Raw genomic sequence first — 13979 nt, 5'->3', positions numbered from 1 at the left:
CACTGATTCTGGAGGCATACTTCCAATAAAAAAAAGGATACAAATAACTTGTATAACTCAGATAGTCTATTCATGTTGCAAAGGGTTGTATTGTTATAGAAATATAAAAATTAACTTTTTATACGGACACCCTGTCCACAAAAAAAAACTAAAAAATTGTTGCCCTGTCTCTCCTAAGGCTAAGACAAAAAAATTACATGTTTCCAAATTAAATATTTGCAGAGATATTTGAATTCGAAAATTGGAATAAGTTGGGAAGAACAGCATAAATCAGGGAAAGAAGCGTTGTCCATTAGTTTATGCCAGGGGGTCTTCAACCCATGGCCCGCGGGCCAAATGTAGCCAATGCAAAATGAATGATGTATCTGAGGTCTACACGTTATTTGTGTGGATACCTCTTCTAATTGGAAGTATGCCCGTAGGATCAACAATTAATCAGTAAAATGCTGTAAGGGGAATTATGGAATCACCCTGCATACTTATAAATTCACAACAAATACAGTTCTCAATCATGTCTTAGTACAGTCTACCTACTTATTGTGATCACATTGGGACCCAGGGTATATCTGATAATAATAACCTAATGATAAATTTATCCGTAAAAGTCCCATTTGCAAGTACGTTGATCATACATCCCGTTTGGTAATATGAGACATATGGTAAACGGGTATTGGTAAAATGGGACGGCTGTTTTTCTTTCCCACATAATTGGTTGCAAAATGCTGAAACAGACACAATCGTTTCCATTTTTTATTATATTCTATCCTAAAACCTTTTTTTCCCTTTAAGCTAAAATTCTGCATTTGTGTTATTCAGCCATTGTGAGGCGTTAGAATGGAATAAAATTCCAATAGCTGCCCACGATTAACCAAACAACAAATGAAAGTGAATTCAAGAAACTCTGATCTAGGATGTTGAGAGAGGGGAATTATTAATTATAGAAAAAGGAACTGGCATATATATAGTACTTGCATGTACAATACAGAGAGAATTTTTAAATCTGCGAATTTATGTTGAATGATTTTGATCCGTAAAATTGCCGCATGCAGTAAGATTTCGTAAACTTTATTTTGTCTTGGGAATATTGAAGAACTGATGACATGCATAAGATCAATCTTCAGCATTCAGTCCGTGCAGAAAATCACATGGAGCTTATTGATACTATCGATAAGTCAGTGTGCTAAAAGTGAGGTAGGCTAATTTGCTATCATGAAATTCGAAAAAATAAAGGGGAAAAAAACGGACTTATTGCCCGCAGAAAATTTTTTTGATGTCTTTACAGGAATGTCTAAAAGTTTTGAAATCGAAGAGAAATAAACACTGTGAGTAGATCAGATCCCCCATCCCCCAAATATCCCCGATAGCATATCCCAAATACCACTCCTGTCGATGTTGAGAGGAGTTTATGTTGTCTTTTGAGAAATTTGTATTTTGTCTTTAGATTTCCTAACGCACTCATAAATTATGAACTGTTTATATGAAAAATTCCATCGGCGATTTTTTATGAAATCTAATGTTGAGAAAGAATGTAATTTTCAATTTATAAGAATTTTTTTTTTAACTCCAGTCAATATAATGACTGGTTCAAGTTTCTAAAGAAATTTGTTTGTTGTTTTGTTATTTTAATAGTATTTTTTGTTATTTTTGGGGAATTTGTCTTTTAGTTTTTAAGACTTTTTTCGAATTTTTAGGGCATTTTGTCGAGTTCTTGGGCTATTTTTTATGGTCATTTTTTTAGGTTAACAACACCCGAGCCCTGATGATAACAATACCCGAATGATAACGTTATCCGTGGTTCTTATTAAACGGCATCGACTGTATAAGCAGCATTAGTCAGTTAAAAACCCGTAAAATATGCAACAACATCGTTGAAATTTCTGTCTGTCGCTACCCTTGCATAATGATTAGTGGTATATGTTTCTTTGATTTTCTTTTTATTCTGAAAGTGAGGCTGAAATCTAATAACTGCAAAGCTAACGTTCCCTCTTGTGCCATTGGAGCATGAAATGTTGTGGCTTGACACTGTCTGTTCATCTCCGAAATTCTCAACTATTGTGTTTTACTCGAATGATCAACCTTTCTCGCGAATCGTTCAATAAACTTCTTCGTTGATTCTCTATAATGCGATAAAAATATGGCCTTGCATAATATAAGTGAACCGAAAATCTTAAAGTTTAGCTTCTGGTAATTATCGGAGCGTGCACGGATAGGCTAATCAAAATGCCATCGATCCTCGTTGCAGATACCTACGAAGTAAAAAAAAACTACTTTATATATTCAAAATTAATAACATCTAAAGCTTAAAATATTTTTATCGTTTTCTCAGCGTACATATTAAAATTTTTCTGCAACCATGGCCATGTATCATTGATTTTTTCGTGACTTCAGTGATTATTGCTAATTACTATCCGTGATTAACGAGTATTAAACCATATAATTAGTATTTGATAGGGAGTTTGAAAATTTTGAAACTTGAAGGAAAAATAATATTTTCTCTAACATTTGTGACTGATTATATAGTGATGGATAGAAAATTATACACTATTTTTATTAAGTCTTTGGATTGAATCAGAAATTTAAAAAATGTCCTCGATCGTGTCTTCCAAAAACGAAACCAAAAAAAACCCCCAATTAATATATAATAACACCCTCCGGTAATTAAAGCGAAAATTAATTACGAAAGCTGCTCTAGATCAGCTTGATATTGAGGACAACCTCGAGAACGACACCGGTGTATAGCACATTATAAAAATGAATCATTTCCGTCATGTTTTCATCATTCACTGATGTCAACAGGTCCGTCTTAACGAATTTGAGGGCCCAGGCAATATATGCTCACCCAATGCCCCACTGGCCAAAAGTGGCCCTCGGAGTGATCCGACGTGGCCCGCTACCTCAAACTTAATTTTGTAAAAATCAACTAAATGACACATTTACAGGTCATTCAAGTGACCTGCGGTGCAGTTCACATCCCTTAAGTGACTCGCGGTCTGTTTACAGATGGTTGATTGACCAGCGGTACGGTTCCAGAGAGTTGCGGCCCGTAGTACAGTTCCACGTTACTCAAGCGACCAGCGACACATTTCCAGGTCACTCGAGATTCGCGGCACATTTACAGATCATTCAAATGGCCCGCGCATATTTACACATCACTGACCCACGATACGTTTTCAAACCAATAAAGTGGCCCGCATTCTCCTAAAAGTTGAGCAACTTTATTCTAGCCTAAACTTTCTCGGAGACGTTTTCAATTGTGTAAAAGAAACGTCTTTTAGCGTTAAAACACGGAATGGAATTAGTAATAAAAATATAAAATATTGAAGTAAAACAGACGAGAAAAAATTAATAAAAAATTAACAATAATCTTCAAGGACTTACGGGCCTCTGTTTGACTGGAACTCGATTAAACTAGAACGCCATTGTCCAACCTGTTAAGACATCATTGCTCGTCAATGCCGAAGAAGCCTTAAAACTTCTACAGAATCTTCACATTATGCTTGATAGGTTGTACAGAGTGTCCTCTAAGATCAACGATTCGCCAATAAATTGTGACAAGGGGAACTAACTCGTCTGGCAAACGAGAGACCTTGGTTCGAGTCCCCGTGAGGATAGAGATGAATTTTCCTTTCGTGAAACATCAATATCTCTTCACGCAGCCAGTTTTCCGTATATATTATTGTAATTCCGGATCATCATCATTAACCATTTTCAATCCACTGCCGGATGAAGGTCTCCTATAAATTTTTCCATTTTACTCTGTCTGATGCTTTTGTTACCATATAATTGACTCCAGCCACTTTTCTGATGTCGTCGATCCATCTTGCGTGGGGACGCCTTCTCGGACGTTTAACCACCACGGGGGTACCAACTCAAATACTTGTGGTCCATCTGTTGTCCTGTCACATAATTTGGAGAAATTTAATAAATATTAATGGATATTTTTTAATTGCATGTAGGAAAACATGAATTTCGATTGAAGTTTTTTTTCGAAAAGACTGGTGTTTTTAAGAAATATTGGTTTCACTTAACCACTATTTAATGTATTTGTATGCGAAATTGCATCTCCGACTTAAGTAAAGTCGACTTACATTCTTATTGTCGGTCCCATCTATCGCGTAAAATTTTTAGCTAAGACTGTATTTAGTAAGCAGAGGTCAGAGCCGTAATTAAAGTCAAAATGAAAGTATTGATAGATTAATATATTTTAATCCCGTTTTACAGCCCAGGGTGGCTGTACCCTTCTTACTCGTCCAGGTCCGGCCCTAGCAAGACAATATATGTAGCGTGAAGTACTCTTATGGACAGGATGTCCCAAGTGCAAGAATCGATAGTCACGACCCAGATAATGCTGTATTGGTCGTCCGAGAAAAATAACGTTTCTTGTGTTTTAAGAATAAAAAACGTTCACATACAAATCGTGTGAATAGAAGGTATAAATAAATAAAGAAATTTTTCTTCAAAAGGTGACTATTCTTCTGGAAATGTGACTCACTAAGAGTTTGATTCAAAATAGCGTTTGTTTCTTTTCTTGTGTCTCGTAAAATGGGAGACACTACTCAAAAAAGGAGGTGCAATTGTATGTCCAGCCAGCCAGAAGACACTGTTTTGATTTTTGTCCTTTTGACACAGATTTCGATGGTGTTGTTTTTTTTTTCTCGTCAACGACGAAAGTCTGTGAAGGCAGAGGTCGGGGGTCCAAAGCACATGACTGCACAACAACTACCGGCATATTTTCTCCTGCTTGTCTTTTTCACGGTCAAATTTTCAAAAGATTAACCAGCAGCAACGTGCCTGTGGTTGCTTGAAGCCATGCTTGACGATGCAGCTTCATGAAATCTAGTCTTTTCCTTATCAGCACTAGCATATCATTTTTTTTTTGTTTGGACTTTTATACACATTCAATTTTCTCTCTCCTCTCTCTTAATTTATGGTTTCATGTACTTGGCCTATTGAGAATCTTAAAACAACTGACCGGTTAGGAATTTTTCAAAGTCCGGTTATAGCAGGCACTGAGCGGGTTTTCTCTGTGAACAAAAAGAAAAAAAAAAAACACGTATTAATGCTCATTTGAAGTAAAAGTTTGTGAAGAATAGCTTTTTTATATTTTCTAATATTACAAGGGGACGCCAAACTGCGTGCTTTCCCCCAGCTGAAAAAAACATGTAGTTGCGTCCCTGCCTAAAAGTCTTCGTTTGAAAATGGCTGTAATCACATTTAAACAGTAAGTAGCCCAAGCTTAACAGCGTATAAGTCCTAAAATAAAAGTCAACGAGGGGAGAGTATGCCCCAAACATACATTTAGAATAGGGTGGGCGAAAGTCCTGCACAAAAATTAGTAACAAATCAACCAATTGACATAAAAACGTGCGATTTGCACAATATACTTATCATGACCTGGAGTGGTTTTTTATTTTGATAAAGTCCAAATTTGACTCACAGCTGGCGCTTTAAAACAAAAAAAAACTTGACATAAAACATAAAATGGAACAAAAACCGTGTATAATTAGTGTTTACGACAATTTGTGTTACATAAAACTATCACATTTCAATATGATCGCCCTTTTTAGCTCGGGCTACATCTAAACGGATGAAAAGTTGCTCATTTTGAAATATGGCAAGGTCTATAATAAGGTCAATAAATAAATAAAAAAGGTCTCATAACTTTTAACATGGAGAAAGCTATGCTCTAGTGAAATATCATTAAAAATACTAATTAACCATTGATTTATTTCAAATTTTTTGCTCATATTTTTGAGTTTATATTCTAATCTATGTCAGTATAAAGTTTCACATAACTTTAACACTTAATTTTCCACAAATTTAAAAAAAAAAGCATTAAAAACAGCTTGCGAGCATGATAAAAATAGCATGACATCAATGTAATTGAATAGAAATATTGATTCAAAATTGATTCAATTGATCCAAGGGAAACGATTTATTTCATGAAATGAAGCAAAAGATTGAGATTTCATTGACTCAATATTTTCTAAATTAAACTATAATTTGAAAAAACTTTGAATTTTTAAATTTAGTTTAATTTTAAATAAGATTAAGTGACTAAAATTTCAATATTTTGCTTCATTTCATGAACTGAACAGTTTCCAGTTCTGTACCAGTTGTGAGAGTGAAACTACAATAAATCACAAAATGAAAAAATTTAAAGTTTTACACAGTCCCCCCTGTTCTCTGACTTCCAATCAGAAAGTTTTTGCCCGGTCTTTTCTGAGTCCAACAAAAGAGATCCTATGTTTTTAACTGCAATATTCACAGAGATATTCGAATTCAAAAATCGGAGAGAAGTTCAGAAAGGACAGCATAAATAAGGGAAAGGAGCGTTGCGCGCGCGTGTGTGTGTGTGTCCGTTAGTTTCCGTTGTTATTTCCCGACTTTCCTCCGATTTTTGAACTAAATTTTGTTCTGCCAGTATTGCAGTTTAAAAGTATTTTTTTAATATAGTACGTCTTCACGCAAACATTTTTAAAACATTGGTTTTTTTTGGTTTTTTTTTTTTGGCTCAGAAAAGACAGGGCAACAACTTTTTAATTGGAAGTTAGGGGACAAGGGGACCATATAAAAATTTAGATTTTTTTTATTTTGTAACACACTGTATTCTCACTCTTAAAACTGATACAGGGTAATTTTTGGACGTTTTTTGAGTACTTTTTACATCGAAATAATACCTCTACGACAGGCGGTTGATGAGATAAAGGCCACGTTAACACTTACAACACACAGGACACCTCTATACATAGGCGTACGCAGAATTTTCTCGAGGATGTTTTTCAAAAGTTTTTCTTCTGAAGTGGGGGAGGAGTTAGAACCTCAAAACAACCCTTTTGCGTACGCCAATGCCTCTATATACAGTATATGTCCCAATGTCAATCTTACAAGGTAGTATTTGGATGGGATTCCCATCCAAAAAGCACTATAAAAGTTTGATAAAAGTTTCCTGAACGTTATTTTATAAAACTTTGAAAACACAACCAATAAGCGCATTGGTTACATTCGAGAAAATGTGACCGATACGCTTATTGGTTGCGTTTCCAAAGTTTTATAAGTGATCTTTTCCAGAACTTTTACAGTGTAATCCCGACCTAACGCACATGAAAAAAAAAATGTTTGCGTGAAGACGTACTATACTAAAAAAAATATAGAGGATGATAACCCGAATTCTTCCTGAGGAATTCCAATAAATCACCTACTTATTTGAGATATCTTCAGCAAAAAACAGAACTATATCGATTGAAATAATGTATTATCAGGATTTGACCTCCTATATATATATATATATATATATATATTACATATACATATATTAATCAATCTAGTTCTGGACTTCTTCAATTTTGTAAAAATTAAAACTACAGTAGAGTCTCGCTTATCCGACATAAACGGGCCGGCAGAACATCGGATAAGCGAAAATGTCCGATAATGGAGGTGTTAAGAAAATCCTTATTAAATGTCAAACTATGTTATAATTACACATTACGGACCTAATAATAATGTTTTACAACAAAATAACAGTAAACTTCAGTCCTGTGCTGATTTAAATAAATTTTGATCGCAGTCTGCTTTCTTGACGAGTGTCGTTTCTTCCCTGCCAAGTTGCCATCTTTGCAGAATCGTTATGTCGATTGCTGTAGCTTCTTTTTGTTGCTCAATGTATTTAATTGCAGTTTCTAGAGCCTTAACTCTGTCCTGAATGTGAAGTTCTGACAGGCTCAACAGTTGATCTTGATCTTCAATTCCGTTGTTATCGCAATTGACAACAGCGACAATTTATTTATAAGTTATTTAATACTGATCACCATCCTTCATCATAGTGTAGACGGGAGTGCCACTGTACGGACGAGGTAACTAATTAGCTGCGGTGGGGTCGAAAGCAACAAAAAATAGACTACGCTCACGTTCGCCACTTACAGTTCTTGTTGCCGATTGATGCAATATGTTTTCTTTTTCGGTGGGACGCAGCAAAGGTCGAATAAACGAGACTACTGTAAATCCAATTTTATTTACAATATCATTTAGCCCATTTGGATTTCTTAAATATGCACTATCATTCAGGGCCGTAGTGTGCCTTCTCGGGGCTGGCTTTTCCATGGGGCCTCTCTTAATAGGATTATTATTATGCAAAGCAAATGTGAACTTTTGTGTGGGGGGGCATTCAGCTCGGGGCACAGGGACAGTGCCCCGTTTGCCCCAGCCTAGTTATGGCCCTGCTGTCATTAGTTAGGATGATAAAAATTCAAAATATAATTTTGAAATTTCTGACTTATCTCCAAATTATTTGAATTTCCGAAATCAGTGTTTCTCAACCTTTTTGAATCCAGAGACTAGTAAAATATTCGCAACAATTATACGGACTATAAACTTATAGCATGAGTAATATCACCATACGAACTATATATTTTGCATTGCTGTATTTTTAGCCTTCTGACATTTTTATGCAATCGTCCCGTTTTTTCAAACAAGCTTATTTGAATTTTTAATATTAATTAAAATCATGAATGAAGATGGTTTCATAACTTATAAACCATATCAAAATAATTATAGCTATAAATCTAAAATATTAAGCCATGTTCAATATTTTTTTCCATGAACTGCATTCCAATTCACTGCGATTTTTACACAGTAGTCCTCTATTTCTTTTAAAAATGCTCAGCAATCTTAGCAACAATTGGTGGATTTTGCCAATTTATAGCAACGTTTTCGTAACAGTTGGATGTGTCCCGTATTTTGCAAAAATTAAGATCTCTCAGTTTTTCCCGTATTTTTCCTCAAAGAAACATGATTACTCTAAATTTATGATGGGCTTTTTCTTGATATACATTTTTATTTACTGCAATTCGCAGTGTGTGTGTGTTGCCCTTCATTTTCCCACCTTTCAGCAATTGTAGCAAAAATTGTCGAGATAAGTAATAAATAATTTGCTGTGGAATCCTCTTTTCTAAGCCTATTTGATTGCTGCTATAAGGACATGTTTATTTTCGTACTGCGCACCATTTCTATACACTTCCCGTGTCAAAATGTCCAATAAGAATTTTCCCACAGGATTCAGATCAGGACTTATGGTTGTTCAGTCAACGAGTTCCGCGGAATCGGCTTCAAACCAAGACTTTGAAACATGTACAGAAGCATGGTCCTGTTGAAACAAATACTGTCCAGAAATTATAAAAGATGTCTCGGGGAGTAGATTTTCTGCCAGAATGGTTTGATACGCCTCTAAGTTGATTTTGCAGCTTATATGAACGAATTGGAGTTTTTCTTTTTAATGAAAAACCATCGCTAATCCACCTCTGAAATTGTCGTTTTGAAAATATGACTCTGTCACGGCGTAAGTCTTTCCTTCCAGTAATATTTAAAACCATCAGGTCCATCTAAATTGAACTTCTCATAAGAGAAAACAACATCATTCCACTTGGTACCGAGAGATGCACTCTTTTTGGCGAATTAAACTCGCTTTGTCAGTGCGGTTTTGTAAGGTTTGCACTCCATTTTTGCATACTGGACATTCGGATTATTTTTAACACATTACGCACAGTACGACTTGTTCAAGACAATTCTTTCTGAATTACACCAGAAATTTTTTTTCACGCAAGCACTGTGAATAATTGACCTTTTTTGATAGTAAGAGAAGGGGTCTATGTGTGCAAGCTTTTTCAGTTCATAATTCCGGGATCCTTTATGAAATTGTAAACAACAGTACAACAACAGTTTTCGAAAACAACATTCTAATTCTTCTCAATATTTCGTGACCAGACATCCCATTTTCTCAATCAAGAATTTTGCCTTTTTCAATTTCTTATAAATGTTTTTGGCATCTCCACACTTTAGAGACAACCCCGATTTCACAGTGCAAGACCGATGAAGACAATCTCAGCTGCTAAGTCAACATGCCGAATATGCAAATTTCTTTCCCTGACGTCACAAAACACGTTTGTGTGTCTTTATAATTTTCCAGGTTTTGACCTTTACTATAAATTCAACAATTTTTTTCTGAGATAGTACAGCACTCATCAATTTTTCCCCCACTGGAGAATGTTTACTTGTCTGCTTGTAATTATCACTATAAAATTTCCATAAATGTGTAAATCCACAGGTTTTCAAGATATAGTAATTTTTCGGATGTCCTTAAACTTTTCTACCACCTTACGATCTCTTCACCGTTTCGATCCTGACCAATCTCTATAAAGGCATTGTTAGAATGTTACCACTGTATTTCAGAAATTTCTTTGGCATTCATAAAAGCCTCAGTTTATAAGATGGCAGTTGATTTGAAATAAATAAAACAAACAAAACGTTTGTATGTATAAATAAGAAAACGAAACAAAAGATTATACTGGATTTTAAAAGGAACGGAGCGGAACCTTTCCAGTAACGCTACATACAGCTCTGAATTCGTTCGTTGTGTTCCATCCTTTTCTTATTACACGCTTCGAAAAGTCTTTATGCATTCTTTAAAAATAAAATAAAAAATGCATAGTCATTCAGCCCCAGAATCATCAGTTTATAATGGCTGTCACTTGGAACGGTAAGATTTTGAATGAAGACTTTTATACGGAAGGTCGTTCCACCCAGATATTACCATAATTCGGACCCCGAAATACATAAAAAATACTAAAAGAAAATCCTCTAAAAAGAATAATGTATCGCGCACGGTCCTTGTGGAATTACATAGACCTGTTCCGGAAACGTTCAATTACCCGTAATAAGTGAAAATTATTGCTCTAAGAAAAGGTCAGATTAGTTTGTATTGAGCACTACATTCAATTCTTTACATTAGCAGCAGGATTCCTAACATTCATTGTATTCATCTGCTGGCATTTTCGAAAGAGAAATCAAGGTAAAAAGTGTGAGGCGGAGCTAATCATCGCTAGTTCCAGATTCCGTTACCTGACTGAGGATTAAAGAGTGAATGACTTATATTCGCCCATTGAAACCTTAGCTGGTGGAAAGTTATTCGTCCGGGCTTATGACGTCGATCGAGAAACCGGATGAGTGTGTATTTTCAGACTTATATTTAGGCAGGATTAGTCTTTAAGAATTTATAATGCTATTGTATATACAGGCTTACGGTTTCCGAATACTAACGGTTTGTATTATATAGAAAGAGCATTATTTTATTTTGAGAAAGTAATTGATCACCGAGCCGCGTATTTAATCACTTTAGGCTCCAACAAATGCATTATCACAATGCGCAAGAATCTGATGGATACCTAGTCATGAAAAATGCAAGTAACACGTAACAAGCTTTCCACAGAAACAAACTTACGTTAGGTTCGCAACACATATACACGCACATTCCGGCATATGTTCCCATTCATTAGAGGTTCCACAGAGCATGCATGCTCAACCCATGACTCGCAAGCCAAATGTTGCCATCGGAGTCATCTGATGTGGCCCGCGACCTTAAACTTCATTTCTTAAAAATCAACTAAGCAGCACGTAACCAGAGTGACCCGCGGCACATTCCCAGACCACTTAAGTGACCCGTGCACATTTACAGATCATTTAAGTGACCTGGGGTGTTGTGTCAGATCACAAAAGTGATCTGGGGCCTGAAACGGATTAAGGTTGGTTGTGGCTCCCTCCCCCGGGTGCAGAACAAAATATTGGTTTCCCTTAAATTAGAAAAAGTGTAAAGTTAGGGTTTTGCGGGGACCTTCAGAAGTAGGTGCCCAGGGTGAGCGCCGTTAAATCCGCCTCTGCCTGGGACACTGTTTCAAATCACTCAAGTAGAGCCCGCAGCACATTCCCCTAATCACTAGTGGCCTGCGACACATTTACAGATCACTTATGTGTGTGTGTGTGCGCCGTGACACGTTTTCAAACCAAAGAAGTGGCCCGCACTATTCGGAAGTTTAAGCACACTTGATATAGAGGAATATGGACGAGAGGCGATGTACGGTTTAATAGTAATAGTAGTCATGAAAAATCTAGATATCTAGTCGAATTGTTGTTAAAAATGATCCGACTTACCACGGAAATAATTAATAATTAATATCTTTAGGTAAACTGCTGCATAGAAATCTATATCAACAATCATTAATTTCTCCACTTCCAATCAAAAGCGTTTGCTTTTTTCGAACTCTTTCCAATATCAGTAAAACCCCGTTTATACGACGTACAAGAGGCCGCGTCATAACTTTGTATAGTAGGGGTGCTCAACCTTTTGGAGAGTGTGGACCACTTCATGGTTTGAAAACGTATCGCGGGACACTTAACTGATCTAGAAATGTGTCGCTGGTCACTTAAGCGATCTGGGAATATGCCGCGGACCACTTAATTGAAATGAGAATGTGGCGCACAGTGCTGTCTTAAGGTATGGGGCCCACTCGTTCATGGCCCGGGGGCCACAAGAGAAAAAGGGCCTCACGAAAATGAGATCTGGTTGAAATTTTCAAGAATTTGCCTGATAGAGCCTCAGAAAAATCACTTGGCCCGGGGGCCCATGATGCTCTTAAGACGGCCCTGGTGCTGCAGGCCACTTAGGTGATCTCAAACAGCACCCCAGGTTACTTGAGTGATTTGGGAATGTGCCACGGATAACTTAAGTAATACGAAAATGTGCTGCGTGCCACTTAAGTGTTCTGGAACTGTGCCATGAGCAACTTAAATGATTTGGGAATGTGTCACGGGCCACTGAAGTGATGGGGAACTGCGTTGCGGGTCAATGTTAAGCGTAGTTGATCTGGTAACGTGCCGCTTAGTTCATTTTTACAAATGTAGGTTTGAGGTCACAGCCCACATCAGATGACTCCGAGAGCCACATTTGGTCCGGGGGCCATGGGTTGCTCATATACTGTATGTTGCACAGTATAAATATGAAAATCGCATAACTGAAACAATATCACTTTGACAGTGGTATTCACCTCCTCACATAGACCTCAAAGAAAATATTACTATAGGCCTAATTCAATACACTTAACTACATTTTAAATTCTGTCACTTAAAAATGATACTTGAGAAAAATACCCCGAACATTTAATTTTTTCAAATTATATTATAAATTACTCAAGAAGTCGTAATTGACATAACATAACCATTGATTAAATCTCGAGTAGTCGAATGCTATTACTACTTTCAAGATCAAATGAACATAATTTTAAACTTTTTAAAACAGGTTTTATTGCTGTTTGTTTTTAGATCAGCGTTTCTCAACCTTTCTGAACCCAAGGACCAGTAGAATAGAATGTCTGAAACAATTCGACGGACCAGTTGTGTCCCGTATTACTGGACATACCTTTAATTTTGGTTGTTATAATTTTTTTATACAATTATTTATTTTATTTATTTATTTAACAACACAATACACAGACACCATACCATACAATAAAAAACAAATAGAAAAATACAAATACAAATGGAAGACAACACAACAAAACAATACATACACTATGCAGCTTTTAGGGGATCCACCTGGTTCGTCTTAGAGCGTAAAGAAAATTTCTGTATGAACAATAAATATTGAATTTATAATATTTACTAAGGTCATGAATAAACACCATTTTCATAACATATAAATTATATTATAATAATTATGACAATAAAGATTCATCTCACATATTTTTCAGGATCAACGTTTTTGGTGATTGTGCCTATTTCAGGCAACGTTTTTGATGATAATTGGCGATGTCCCGTATTTTACTTATTTTCAAGATTCCAGTTTAACGTGTTTTTCTCAATGAAATATGGTCATCTGATCATTTGAATATTTTTTCTCTTGAAATACATTTTTGTTTACTACGATTTGTAGCAGTCCTTCTCATTTCCTCACACTGCAGCAATTAGCAAATTGCATATGAGGCAACAAATTACATTTAAGACAATAAGTTTAATTTTTTTGACTAAATTTAGGGATACCCCGTATTTATCACATCCGTAGGATCGCAATTCCCGACATTTACCACGATGGTGTATGTTGAACAAAAGTAGAAAGGCATAATTTATATTTGAACTCATATGGGAAAAACTAACAT

The 13979-nt window shown here is 35.9% G+C and overlaps 1 long non-coding RNA gene across 1 annotated transcript in view; it reads right to left on the bottom strand.

The window, feature by feature from the left end:
* Positions 1-2666: 2666 nt before the first annotated feature.
* The window catches only part of LOC149085192 (uncharacterized), a 59765-nt gene continuing 48452 nt past the window's right edge, over positions 2667-13979 (bottom strand). Inside the window, exons 3-4 of the long non-coding RNA XR_016192818.1 lie at positions 13395-13449; positions 2667-5024 (exon numbers count right to left, since the gene is read on the bottom strand). This is a non-coding gene — a long non-coding RNA (uncharacterized LOC149085192). The remainder of the gene's footprint in view (positions 5025-13394; positions 13450-13979) is intronic.

This window comes from Pholcus phalangioides, unplaced genomic scaffold (genome assembly GCF_987345545.1).
Source record: "Pholcus phalangioides strain wild (caught in Gottingen) unplaced genomic scaffold, Ppha-v1.0 ptg000007l_1, whole genome shotgun sequence".
In the NCBI taxonomy this organism is placed as follows: domain Eukaryota; kingdom Metazoa; phylum Arthropoda; class Arachnida; order Araneae; family Pholcidae; genus Pholcus; species Pholcus phalangioides.
Note: the sequence above shows the minus strand (reverse complement) of the source record. Positions and strands in the feature narration are given on the sequence as shown.